The sequence below is a fragment of the Oreochromis niloticus genome, linkage group LG19 (assembly GCF_001858045.2).
Source record: "Oreochromis niloticus isolate F11D_XX linkage group LG19, O_niloticus_UMD_NMBU, whole genome shotgun sequence".
Taxonomy (NCBI): Eukaryota; Metazoa; Chordata; class Actinopteri; order Cichliformes; family Cichlidae; genus Oreochromis; species Oreochromis niloticus.
In genome coordinates this window covers 28,976,971-28,989,983 of record NC_031983.2, presented here as the reverse complement: position 1 = coordinate 28,989,983, position 13,013 = coordinate 28,976,971, and the positions used below count along the sequence as shown (strand labels likewise).

At 43.2% G+C, this 13,013-nt stretch overlaps 1 long non-coding RNA gene across 4 annotated transcripts in view; it reads right to left on the bottom strand.

Moving 5' to 3' along the window:
- LOC100695193 (uncharacterized) overlaps positions 1-10,111 on the bottom strand; it is a 36,094-nt gene extending 25,983 nt beyond the window's left edge. For 3 of the 4 annotated variants that reach the window (XR_003215221.1, XR_003215220.1, XR_003215222.1), the window contains exons 1-2: positions 9,954-10,111; positions 7,506-9,450 (exon numbers count right to left, since the gene is read on the bottom strand). This is a non-coding gene — a long non-coding RNA (uncharacterized LOC100695193). Of the gene's footprint in view, positions 1-5,417; positions 6,494-7,505; positions 9,451-9,953 lie in introns of those variants that run through there. The other variant, XR_268400.4, reaches the window with a different exon arrangement.
- Between the last annotated feature and the right edge of the window lie 2,902 nt (positions 10,112-13,013).

Sequence of the window (13,013 nt, the reverse complement as noted above, 5' to 3'; positions counted from 1 at the left end):
TTGTTTTAGATGTAGAAATGTTGTTATTACATGTGTATTCTAAAAATCTTAAACTAAGAACCCATCAAATTGTGTTTATGGATTATTGTATATTACAGGCAAAACGTATGATTGCATTAAATTGGAAAAAATTAGATCCTCCTGCTATTGGTGCTTGGATAAATTCTTTGGCACAGTGTATGGCAATGGAAAGGATAACGTATTTTCTAAAAGACAAGTTAACATATTTCGATGAAATTTGGAAGCCATTTAAAAACTTTATAAAAGAAGTAAACATCGGACAACTCCTGCAGGAATGTGGACGAGGAGAAAATGGTTTAGTATATGCTAGCTATTTTTTTTTATTGTTCATGTCTTGAAGTTGTATAAATACCACATATTGTACAAATGTATATATATTCTATGTGCTTTTAAAAAAAAAAAAATATTCTATGTGTTTTGTTTTTTCTTTTTTTGTTTTTTTTTGTTTGATGTAGGTTTGGTAGAGAGCAGGGTGGGAGGTGAGGGTGGGGGAAAGGGTTTCTATTACTGCAGCATATTACGGGGAAAACAAACCTTTGTATGCTGTTGCAAAAAGCAATAAAAATATTGAAAGACAAAAAATAAAAAAAAAATAAAAAAAAAATTGCATTGCAACTGATCGGGTATAAAGTACCGGAGAAAGTAGATTTATTGTTCTTTTGTTATCAGTGATTTCTGGTCTAGTTCACCAGCTTTAAAAAATCGTGTCGACGTGCAATTTATGTATAGTTGACCGGGAAATTAACGCAGCGATCACTTGGACTATTCCGCAGCACCCCTCTCACAGTGGTACATCCCTCCAGGTAACCACATACCTACAGACACCTGAAAATCAGAGTGAATAAAGGAGAGTAAGCTACTAAAATTGAAATTTCATTGCAGTAACTGACAATAGTAATCAGTTTGTGTTTGTATGTGTACCTGACTACGCTCCTAATGAGACAACAGATGGCATCTTGGGGGAGCTTCTCGCAGTCAGACCCACTGCACAGCAGGTCCAAGGGTTTCATCCCCATACCTGATGGTAGTCAGGGTGCCGTTGACTGTAGGTCTGTACAGACGTCATCCACCACCAAACCAGTCGTGCATGTTACTGTCACTATAACGTTCTCCACGGCTTCTCCGGACTCTTTCACATCTGTCACATGTGCTCAGAGTAAACCTGCACTCATCTATGTAAAGCACAGGGTGCCCGCGCTGCGTGTGCCAATTGGAAAACGCCAGTCAGGCTCCACACCCCAATGCAGCGAGGACAGAGCCCCGTAGAGGATGTCGGGCCCTCAGGCCACCCTCGTGAAAATCTGTTTCTGATCGTCTGGTCCGGCATATTCACACTAGCATCCTGCTGGAGGTTATCTTGTAGCTCTGGCGTGCTCATCTGGTTCTTCCTTCCACAAAGGAGCAGATCCTGAGTCTGTGCAGGGAGACACAGCAAACCTTCAGGGGGGGGGGGGGGGGCAATGTCAGTGGCCTCCATCTGTAAAATCATTCCCGATTTGGAGGTCTCACCTTTGCCCCTCTAGTGCACTTGTTGTTAATTTCATTAGCGCCAAAGCAGCTTAAACTGATTAGCATCCTCCTCTGCTACTTGACAGCCCAGATCTGTATCCCACAAGTTTAACTGACTTGATGCGCTGATCGGAAAAAGCTTCTTTAATTTGTTTTGTATTACCCTGTAATAAGCAGGGATATAGGTTTTGAATTTTTCCTTTAATTTGTCATCTAAGGCTTCGATTTTACTCACGATAGATAAATGACGACCTCTCGTGGTCAGTCGCTGTTATTGCAGCTTCAGATTCTCCCATGACCCGGCGGGACTGTGTGCGTTTAAAGCTGGAGGGTGCTGAGGTGTCTCCGTATATCACAGGGACCGCTCAGACCCAATGGTTTGGAGGTCAAGTTGGAGAGAAAAGGTCAAGATGGTTGGCAGCATCATCATCATCATCACCACCACGGTTGAAAACCAGGAAGTTAACAGTCCAGTTTCCAAACATGTCAGAATGAGTACTGGCTTCTGAAGTGTGTGAGCCGCTCGGACGCATTTTAAACACTTTGATTTCTAGTTGTTATTACTAATAATTACTGGTAGTAGTACTACTAGTCATTGTAGTATTATCCAGTTAAAATAACGGTTACATAAATAACCTTTGTCATGAAAGAAAAAACGCATCTTTGCGTTTAAATGAGGAAATACAGTGTTAGAGTTTGTCTGCCCATTAGAGGGCGCCAGAGAGATGTAGCATTTTATAAGCTACAAAATCAGAGACGAGGAAATAAAAACCAATTAAAAAGATTAGAGACAAAAATACTGTAAATAAACCCTGTTGTGACACCAGTTTCTCCGCTTCTATTCTGAAGGACTCACAGCAGAAAAAGCGAGTTTTATTCTAAATATTGTGTCAATAACGTGCACACACACACACACACACAGGAGGTCCCTAAACTGCATAAAATAACCCAACTATGAACCGCTGAGAGCTTAATGCCGGCGTGTCTTCAGCTTACTGTAGATTTAGTCACAGGTGACAAAATGTCTGAGATCATTCCAAACAGATGCACATGCTATGAGAAGATGTGCAAAGACAACAGAAAAGGACCCAAGATAGAGCCTTGTGGAACTCCAGATGCAGAAATTTAACTCAGAAATTCCTTTAAAAATCACATTTACACCAACTTAAAGCCAAACTCTCAACTCTTGCACAATATGACAAAGTGTCCTGTAGGTTTCACACTACATTTATTTTTTATCCACTCAGATTTATTTTGCACAAACATGTAAACTCGATTGCTAATCTACAAATCAACACATTGAACATATTGTGTCATTTCCAGCGGACTGAGCTGTCATGTATTAGTGAACTTCGTCAAAATTTCACAACCGAAAATTAAGTAACTTTGGCCACAAACATCTGAATGTACAGAAACTCAAAAGCTTCAAAGAACCATTTTAAACAAGTACAGGAAGTACATTTTATTTTCAACTCTCAAGTGTGTATCTGCACTGAGCCTTTGACATGCATGTTTGTACATTACAACCTTTTTTGTAAAACAATTAACCATAATAAATAAATTAAACTTGCCACGTTTTTCTAAACTGGTTAAATAATTTAGTAGTATCATTTTAAATACATGTTACATTTCAATCAATAATAATATTAGAAGTATTTAAAGGAGCAGTACAAACAAATGTTTCCTCATGCCTGAGTAGCAGCAAGCTCAGTCTAAAACAATATGTTCAGTGTACTTTAGAGTTGTTGTTTAAAATGTCTCAACAGTCTCAGGTTCCAGTTTTTACAGGATGTAGTGACAGGCTGAACATGTTGCATCAGTGCAGCATGTTTAAAAAGGGAACTTTATGATCGTACAGACAACAAATTACTCATCATGGCTGAGGTGCTGCTTCTCTTTTGTTCTTATTCTTGGTGAAATCTCTACATCATATACTGTACAGCGTTGATAGAATCCTTTATAACGTCAACTGAGCTGAGTCAGGCATCCTGCAAACCACAAGATTGCTAATTTTGCCAGCTAACCCCGTTTCTTCTTCAGAGTCATCACCATACAGTGGGATGCAAAGGTTTGGGCAACCTTGTTAAAAGTCATTTTCCTGTATAAATCGTTGGTTGTTACAATAAAAAAAATATCAGTTAAATATATCATACAGGAGACACACACAGTGATATTTGAGAAGTGAAATGAAGTTTATTGGATTTACAGAAAGTGTGCAATAATTGTTTAAACAAAATCAGGCAGGTGCATAAATTTGGGCACCACAAAAAAAAAAAAGAGATGAAATCAATATTTAGTAGATCCACTTTTTGCAGAAATGACAGCTTCTAAACGCTTCCTGTAGCTTCCAATGAGAGTCTGGATTGTGGTTGAAGGTATTTTGGACCATTCCTCTTTACAAAACATCTCTAGTTCATTCAGGTTTGATGGCCTCCGAGCATGGACAGCTCTCTCTAACTCACACCACAGATTTTCAATAATATTCAGGTCTGGGACTGAGATGGCCGTTCCAAAACGTTGTACTTGTTCCTCTGCATGAATGCCTTAGTGGATTTTGAGCAGTGTTTCGGGTCGTTGTCTTGTTGAAAGATCCAGCCCCGGCGCAGCTTCAGCTTTGTCACTGATTCCTGGACATTGGTCTCCAGAATCTGCTGATACTGAGTGGAATCCATGTTTCCCTCAACTTTGACAAGATTCCCAGTCCCTGCACTGGCCACACAGCCCCACAGCATGATGGGACCACCACCATATTTTACTGTAGGTAGCAGGTGTTTTTCTTGGGATGCTGTGTTCTTTTCCTGCATGCATAACGCCCCTTGTTATGCCCAAATAACCCAATTTTAGTTTCATCAGTCCACAGCACCTTATTCCAGAATGAAGCTGGCTTGTCCAAATGTGCTTTAGCGGCTCTGTTTGTGCTGTGGGTGGAGAAAAGGCTTCCTCTGCATCACTCTCACATACAGCATCTCCTTGTGTAAAGTGCGCCGAATGGTTGAACGATGCACAGCGACTCCATCTGCTGCAAGATGATGTTGTAGGTCTTTGGTGCTGGTCTGTGGGTTGACTCTGACTGTTCTCACCATTCGTCGCTTCTGTCTATCCGAGATTTTTCTTGGTCTGCCACTTCGAGCCTTAACTTGAACTGAGCCTGTGGTTTTCCATTTTCTCAATATGTTCCTAACTGTGGAAACAGACAGCTTAAATCTCTGAGACAGCTTTCTGTATCCTTCCCCTAAACCATGATGGTGAACAATCTTTGTCTTCAGGTCATTTGAGAGTTGTTTTGAGACCTCACGTTGCTGCTCTTCAGAGAAAATTAAAAGAGGAGGGAAACTTACACTTGACCCCCTTAAATACTCTTATAATTGGATTCACCTGTGTATGTAGGTCAGGGGTCACTGAGCTTACCAAGACAATTTGAGTTCCAATAATTAGTTCTAAAGGTTTGGAATCAATAAAATGACAACAGTGCCCAAATTTATGCACCTGCCTGATTTTGTTTAAACAATTATTGCACACTTTCTGTAAATCCAATAAACTTCATTTCACTTCTCAAATATCACTGTGTGTGTCTCCTGTATGATGTATTTAACTGACATGTTTTATTGTAACAACCAACGATTTATACAGGAAAATAATGACTATTAACAAGGTTGCCCAAACTTTTGCATCCCACTGTATATAAGGTCAAATACCAGTCCTGACAGCGCTGACCCTGTAACAGCTGGGATGGGCGCCAGCAACACTGAATTAGACTAGGAAGGAAATGAATGGATGGAATTGTGAGTTTTCGTGTAATCTAGTGGTAGGAGCCACACCTGAGGGAAGAATCATGACACAGGGTGCACACAAGGATGTGTTCACTTTAGCTTTTAAAGTTAGAGCAGTTTTATTGGCTTTATGATGAAACACTGCAAATGAGCAACTTTCCTGTTTCACTTAAGTGAGGTGGAGAAAAAAGGGAATGTGCCATTACACACCATAATCTTGTTTTTTCCACTGCACCCTTTGGTGTCACCACAGTGGATCCTCTGCCATCATCTCATTGGATGCTCAGCATCAGAGATTATAGATAATCAGGTTGGTACAGTTGTTGGGTTATTTCTTAGTTGTGCTGCAGCATGTGGAACAATTATTAAGAGCTACACTTTAGCTGAGTGTAGGCCCTCCAGGCCGGCCCATCAATCCAAAGTGGGTCGATCCACCGGGAAAACGCCCAGTATGTCAGATTGCAGCCCTGCCGAGCATCCTCCTCTGCACAGTTTCCACTGGTGGCCAACACCAGGTCTCTTTAACCCCGACTGATCCAGCACGGAGACGTTATTATTAATGATTCACATGTTTGATTTGGTCATGATTTTACTTGAATGCCCCATGGCAGAACCCGACTGCCTCAGTTAAGGTCAGAGGTCATGATTCAACTGTAAAGAAAGACTGTGGGAGAGTCGAAGAAGGAAACCACTGCTGACCAAAAGGATCACAAAAGCTCATCTCACATCTGCCAACAAACATCTGGATGATCCCTGAGACTTCTGGGTATTTTCTGTGGACTGATGAGACAGAAGCTGAACCATTTCCTGTTACGTCTGCATCAGACTAACAGCGTTTCATAAAGAGAACATCCCAGCAGCTGGCATACACTGTGGTGGTGTGATGGTCTGGGATGCTGTGACTGAGGGAAACATGAATTGTGCTCTCCACCAGGAAACCCTAAAGGAAGATGTCCGCCCATCAGCTCAATCATTGTCCTGGTGTATAACCCAAACACACGAGCCAGTCACCTCTGAATGTCTGAAAACGCCAGAATTAAGGTTTTGGAGTGGCCGAGTCAAAATGTGGACTTTAATCGGGTGGAGATGTTTTGGCGTGACGTCAAAGTTCATGCTGGAAAACCTCCAATGTGGCTAAATTCATTTCACACAGGCCTGGCAGGTTTGGACAACTTTGTTTTAACAAAGAAAATCTGCATTAAAACAAAAACACGAAACACCATGTTGTATTCACTGACTTTTTCCAACACTGTACATCATCTGGATTTATAAACAGGACTGAGTTAGACTGATTTCTGAATGTTACAGTACTGACTTTACCCACAGCAACATCATCGTACCCTTATCATCTTATCTACAGGTTTTATCAGGGAGGGAAACAACCTCAGATAAACACCATTTACAAAACGCAGAAGCACCGTCTGAAACACTGAGTCTGCACCATCATCAGCTCAGAGAACCACTTTTAGCAGCAATAGCTTGAAGTAATAGTTTTCCGTGTGACTATATCAGTCGGGAGGAAATTACACACTCTGCTTTACATCATTGCTTCATTCAAGGTTGGTGGTTTGGGCTAGTGCAACCCAGGCTTCAGCTGCGGGACAGACGGCTAACACTTTAGTACACAGGAGCTCACGGGCCACTCAATGACTGCAAGGTGCGCACATCATCAGCTGTGCAGGTGTTTGTGTCGATATGTCGAGTTTGGTTTTCTTGAAACTGCGCTCTGCATTCCGGGCAAACGTCTCCACTTTGTAAAAGGACAGATTTCTTTCTCTTCTCAGTTTTTACAGAGAAGAGAAAGACTCTTTTTAGAGAGAGAGGAAGTGCCGGTTGGGCCTTATCATCGGGGCATAATTAGCAATTTATCTTAAAAGTGCATTTCTTTGACTTATGACTTCCTCGTTTACTTCATCTTGGGTTTGATTATTATTTATTTTAATGAAATGCTAAACTAACTGTTGGTTATGTTACTTACCAGAGGATTTTATGAATCTTTATTTCCCCCCCATGTGTTGAACCAGTGTGATCTGCCAACATTTAAGTTTCCTTTATTTCCTGTGTGTTAGGCTGCTGTTATTCTGTCAGTTTGGAGGCTTGAGTTCAGGGCCTGCTGTTGTTAGTTTACTTTGGATATTTCCACATTTTGGGGGTAAATAAAACCCACTTTTTCCCTAATCACCACAAACTCACACTCACACTGACCTTGAGGTGAATTTCCTGGGAAAATTGTCAGCCTCTTGAACGTCTTCCACTCATGAATAATCTCTCACTGCAGAATGATGATCGTTTGTTCTTATGAAAGCCTTCACAGACTCTGGTCTCTAAGATCACTACTGACGTTGTGTCAACACACCTAAATGTTGCAGATCTGCTAACTGGTCTGACAGAGGTGCTCACACCTGATGAGGATCAGTTAATCGAGTGTGTTTGATTAGCAGCACCTAGCTCATAGTTACCCTCATAACGAAGCAAGGCTGGACTTTGGCTTCGTGTTTGTGAAATAATAGTGACACATCATGTAATATGTTGTTCATGTGAAACTATTTACTTAACTGAACTCAAACCTTTTAACCACGACCACATATCAAATAATCAGCCTCGTCACATTTATCAGACTCCTCACACTGTTTTCAGCGCTGTGACTAAAACCTGCTTTATTTTTTCAGTTCATCCTCACTCCCTCATTGGGTCTTACTTTCACCTGTGATCTACACCTGTCCATTATTCCCCAGCCACACCCCTGCATCCTGTCACAGCGTATACACTCCGTCTACTTTACTAGATAGTCTCCCTCAGTTTGTCAGTCTTTCTAACGTTCCTACTGTTTCCAGTTTTCACTTCCTTTTTTATTTCTCATCTGTTTGTGTTTGAGCTTGTTTACTGATTCTGACTTCAGCTCCTGGCATTTTCCCTTTTCTTCCTCTGAGTGTCTCCCTTTTGAGTCCTTTCCCTCCAAGTTATCACAGATTCACTTTGCAAATATTATTTCATCTCTTGGATCTCTGAGCTCATACTGAAAATATAATATAAAGAAAGTTGGTATAATTTTACAATCCGCTCCACTTTTAAAAGTGATCCGTGCTTTTGACACATCCAGGCAGAGTTACTGCAGTTTTTTGTGTCAGATGGGCCAAAAGGCTCCTGGAGATGTGTCTACATGTTAGAATTCACTTCATAGTTTTCATACCGGTACTTTCAGCAGGTCTGCAAATGTTAAACAAGCTGAACGTAAAGAAGTGATTCAGCTTTTGTGATGAGGTTCAAATTATAAATAAAAGTTTTATTCAAGCGAGATGTTTGACCATCAAACCTCTACTGCACAACCAAGTGTTCTATGCAAAAGAATAAATGCAAGCAGCTGCGTAAATGTGCATAATTACATATTTAGAGCAGAGCACGCTTAAAATAGCTGCTTTTCGATTCTATCAGCCACATGTTTATTTACAGTCACCCGAAACCAGATTAAGCTGAGCCTGATAATCCGCCTGTGCGGCTGACACGGACACCAGACCTGATTATCAGTGTTCTCAGCTCACCTGCTCCAACTCTTCCAGTAGCATCTATACTTCATACTGCAACACTCGACGGGGAAAAACAAGAGCTCAGTCACGTGTTCTTACAATTTACAGTTTTATTCTTTGTATAAAATTCGAGAAATCTGGTCTAAAGTACAAAACTCGTTCGTGTACAATCACTTTAAACGGATTTTCTTCTTCACAGGTGGAGTGGCGTCATGCTCCTCCCGGCCTCTGTGCGAGTTTACAGCGTGAAGAGAGGAGGCAGGAAAAGCAGCCTGTGTGCCCGCCGGTGCGTAAAGACCGGAGCCAATCGGGGCGGCGCGCGCGCCTTTTAAAACATTTCCCATCAACACTGAAAATTATTTCACTTCAAAGAAAAAAAAGAAGAACAAGAAAAACACTGAATCTGTAATAAAACTAAAGATGCGTCTCCAGTCCACGCGTGGCGGCTGTGCCGTGTCCGCTCCCTCACATCAGGCGTGAAACAGAAGAGCCGCGAGCAGCAGCGGGGACAGCAGCAGCGTGGAGAGGGCGGGACCCCCGCAGCCACTCTTAGTGGGTTCACTGGTGGAGACGGAGGTGGGGGTGGTGGTGACGGTGGTGGGGGCGGTGCTGTTTGCCTCAGCCCTCTGAAACACACAAAAGTGAACTGATCACGGAGGGTCACGACAAACTGCTGATCCCGTGAAATCTTCATTTTTAATCATTTCATCAAAATTCCACAAAAACAGAATTTCCCCTCAGGTTTACTTCTACCCTCAAATCTGGTGAAGAAATCTTCCACTCGGGATTCTTTGCGCTCCCACGATAAATGTTACTCATTCCACAGTTTTAACACTGACGTTATTTTTCTAACTCATCAGGGAGGAGGCCGCTCCTTTTTCTCCTCGGTGTCAGCACGAAACCCGCCGGTCTTTATTTCTGCCCAACTTTATTTCCACACCACTAAACTCGGAGTTTGTGCGAGTTTCTCCTTCAGCCTCTGATGCTCCTCAACATAAGCCTTAAAGCTCATTAAGTCCGCATTTAATTAGGGGCAAACAAACTGCGCTGCTACAACAGTTCGCGCCCATCTTTAAAAGAAAAGGTGCTGAAAGATTTTTAATACAAACGATTTAAGGGTGAAACTGACCTGAGCGGTGAGACAGAGAGCCAGCAGCAGAACTGCGAGGGAAACGATGCTCAGCTTCTTCATGCTGGAGGTGATGGAGGTGATGGAGGCTCCTTTACTGTGCCGGGTGGAGGAACAGTGAATGGACGGGAGGCGCAGGTCGGGCTTTTATAGGCTTTGATTTTACCGCTGATGGTGACCTCTAGCGGCCACTCGCTGCCTCACAGATGCTGCTCTGAAGAGTGTGTGTGTGTGTGTGTGTGTGTGTGTGTGTGTGTGTGTGTTAACCTTGAACTCTATTCCAGCCACGTGATTGGTTCAGCACTCCGCTATTCTCGTTGTCATTGGCCTGTCAGTCAAAACAGGGACAGAATGACTTCTATTGACTTTATATTGATCATGTCTCATTGTTCTATTGAGGAAACGTTATTTTGACATCATTAACATGTCATCAGCCACACTGAGCTGTAAAGACTGTGAACACACTGATTTCTGCTATGCAGCTGGATGTTTTGGTGCGTGAGTCTGTGGGGACCCAGAGTTGTCTGTTGGGCAGCGAGCAGGAAACCCGTCCTCCAGCCTGCTGATTTAACCTCACAGTGCAACGGCCAGCTGGAGGTTACCTCATCAATGTGGATTGTTTACCTGCAAGCTAGTAAGACTCCTGTTACTAAAAACATCCCCTGCATGAAGCTTCTACACAATGACCCACAGAAGGTGTTTTGTGAGATAAGGTGGGCCGTGCATACCTGCAGGCTGTGTCGACAGGAGTCCGAACTGTTAGAAGTGATTCAGGCCGTTAAACTGGCTGAGAAGAATCGTGGTGTTTGTACCAAATTTCAGTCCATTGTGCAGAAATAAAGAAACCTCAGAGGTCACTAACACTAACAGGCTTTACCAACCAGACACTACAAGTACTCAGCTCTGCATCATATTTAGAAAAATAAAGAGTGAATTATGGATGTTTTGAATGCAGCACCATCAGGTGAACACCCTGAGAGAAAGAGGAAACCAGCACCGGTCTCAAACAGTAAAGGAAATACGCAGTGTTATTTTGAGGAAGGTTACATCATCCTCACAGACCCACACACACACACACATCTCTCTGCTCACGGCTTCATCGCTTACTTTGTATAAACGCCCTCTTTCTTCTCACTCGCCCTGTTTCTGTTGTAGTTTGTTTCTAACCAACGTGTTTCCAGTATTAACACGTCTGATGTGAAAATCTGCATAAACAAAAGGTTGTTAATAATTCACAAAGTGTCTGTGCAACTCGAGGCAGCAGAATAACTGAAAACATATCTTCACTGAGTCATAGAGACAGAATATGTGAGGACATCTCAGTCTGGACTAACAGAAAAAAACATTTTAAAGTGTTTTAGCAGCGCATCAAACATGACATGTTGGTGACAAATGTGCCTCCTGCTCTTCCCTTAAAAGGAAAGTGCACTCTTCAGCACATCGTGACATCATCAGCTTCACCTCCCGCTCTGACCTCAGAGCTTCCAGCTGATGGCGGCGTCCTGTTGGGAATCACAGCGATGGAGGGATCTCCACCTCCAGCATCTGTGGAACTATGAGCTGTTATTGATGAGCAGCAGAGTCTGAGCTCGTGTTTGAGACCCACAGGGAGACATGAGACATGGTTGGAGTGCCCCTCCCATCAGCTAAAAACAGGAAACAGAGGCTGATGACTCTGGATTCCTGTGATTTGGACAGTGGAGTTAGATTTTGGTGTAAACATGTGAGCATGGATCCATCCCGCTTTATACCAGCAGCCTGTGTTGCTCAAGGTGTGGTGAGTTTCTGTTGAACCCTCATCAATGACCACGGTGTGGCATCTGACGGCTGTTTCAGCAGAATTAAGACAGTCCCGCAGGCAAAAGCGCTCCAAACCAGGACTACAGCGTACATGCTAAAAACACACTTTATATAAAAGACGGACGCAGTCACGCGTTTTGGTCCCGAGGCAGTTTCACATTTATGTCAGCTGCAGATTTGATGAGTTCCAAATTAAAATTTTTCTGCATGTACACACAGAAACTTCTGAATCTGCAGTCTTAAACCCAAGTTCACCACATCTGAGGCAGAAGGTGTGCCCCGTGTTGAGAGCACCATTACTACAGGAAGCTCAGATTTTAAGATAAGATAACCTTTATTAGTCTTTACTGGGTCCTCGTAATAAAGATAATCTTTATTTGAGGCCTCAGACACAGTTCAGGGTTAAGGTGCCAATTAAAAATGCAAATACCTGAAACCAGATTAAGAGGCTGAAGGAGCCCAATAATCAGACGTGTTTTGACTGATCCACAGCGGGTCAGATCATCGGGCTGAGCTCACTCATGCAGCTTCACTTCTCCCGCACAGGAAGGAAACAGTCACGTGGTCTTAGATTTTAGTTTTATTCAGTTTACATCGAAGCACAGCCTTTCAGTCCCAAATGTTTTACAGCATTTATACAAACTTCATAATCAGTGCCACCAGAAACAGGATCACCTCCACGAGTCACTCCTGTTCTCTGAGTTCAGGAGGAAACCCAGCTTTTTATTAAACCTCCTTTAGGAAGACCTAAAGTTTCCACGGAGTCCAGGCCGATTCGGATCCAGTCATCCGGACCAGCCGTGGAGGAGAGCCAGGAGAGCCAGCAGCGGCGTGCAGGCGGCGGGACCCCGGGAGCCGGTCCCTGTCGGAGGCCTGGTTCTTGGAGAGGTCGTAGTCTTCGGCGTGGAAAGGGTGGACGCCTTCACCGTAGACGACTTCATCGTGGACGCCGCGGTCGTAGTGGACAACGTGGATGCGCTGAACGTAGAGGCCTTGACCGTAGACGACTTGACCGTGGACGCCGTGGACACCCGCCCCCAGGCCACCTGCAACACAAGAGACGCCAAGAAGCTGATGAAGTGCGGCTGCGCGCCGTGAGGAGGCTGAGAGGTCAAAGATCACCTACACCTTTGATCCGAGTCTCGTGTTTAAATTTAACGTTTGACAAAAAGTTTCTCCCGGAGCCTCCCCCTCCACGCGAGATTTAAAGCTTCTTAACGTAATGCAAATTCTCAGCACGAACACGACACCCACGCCACT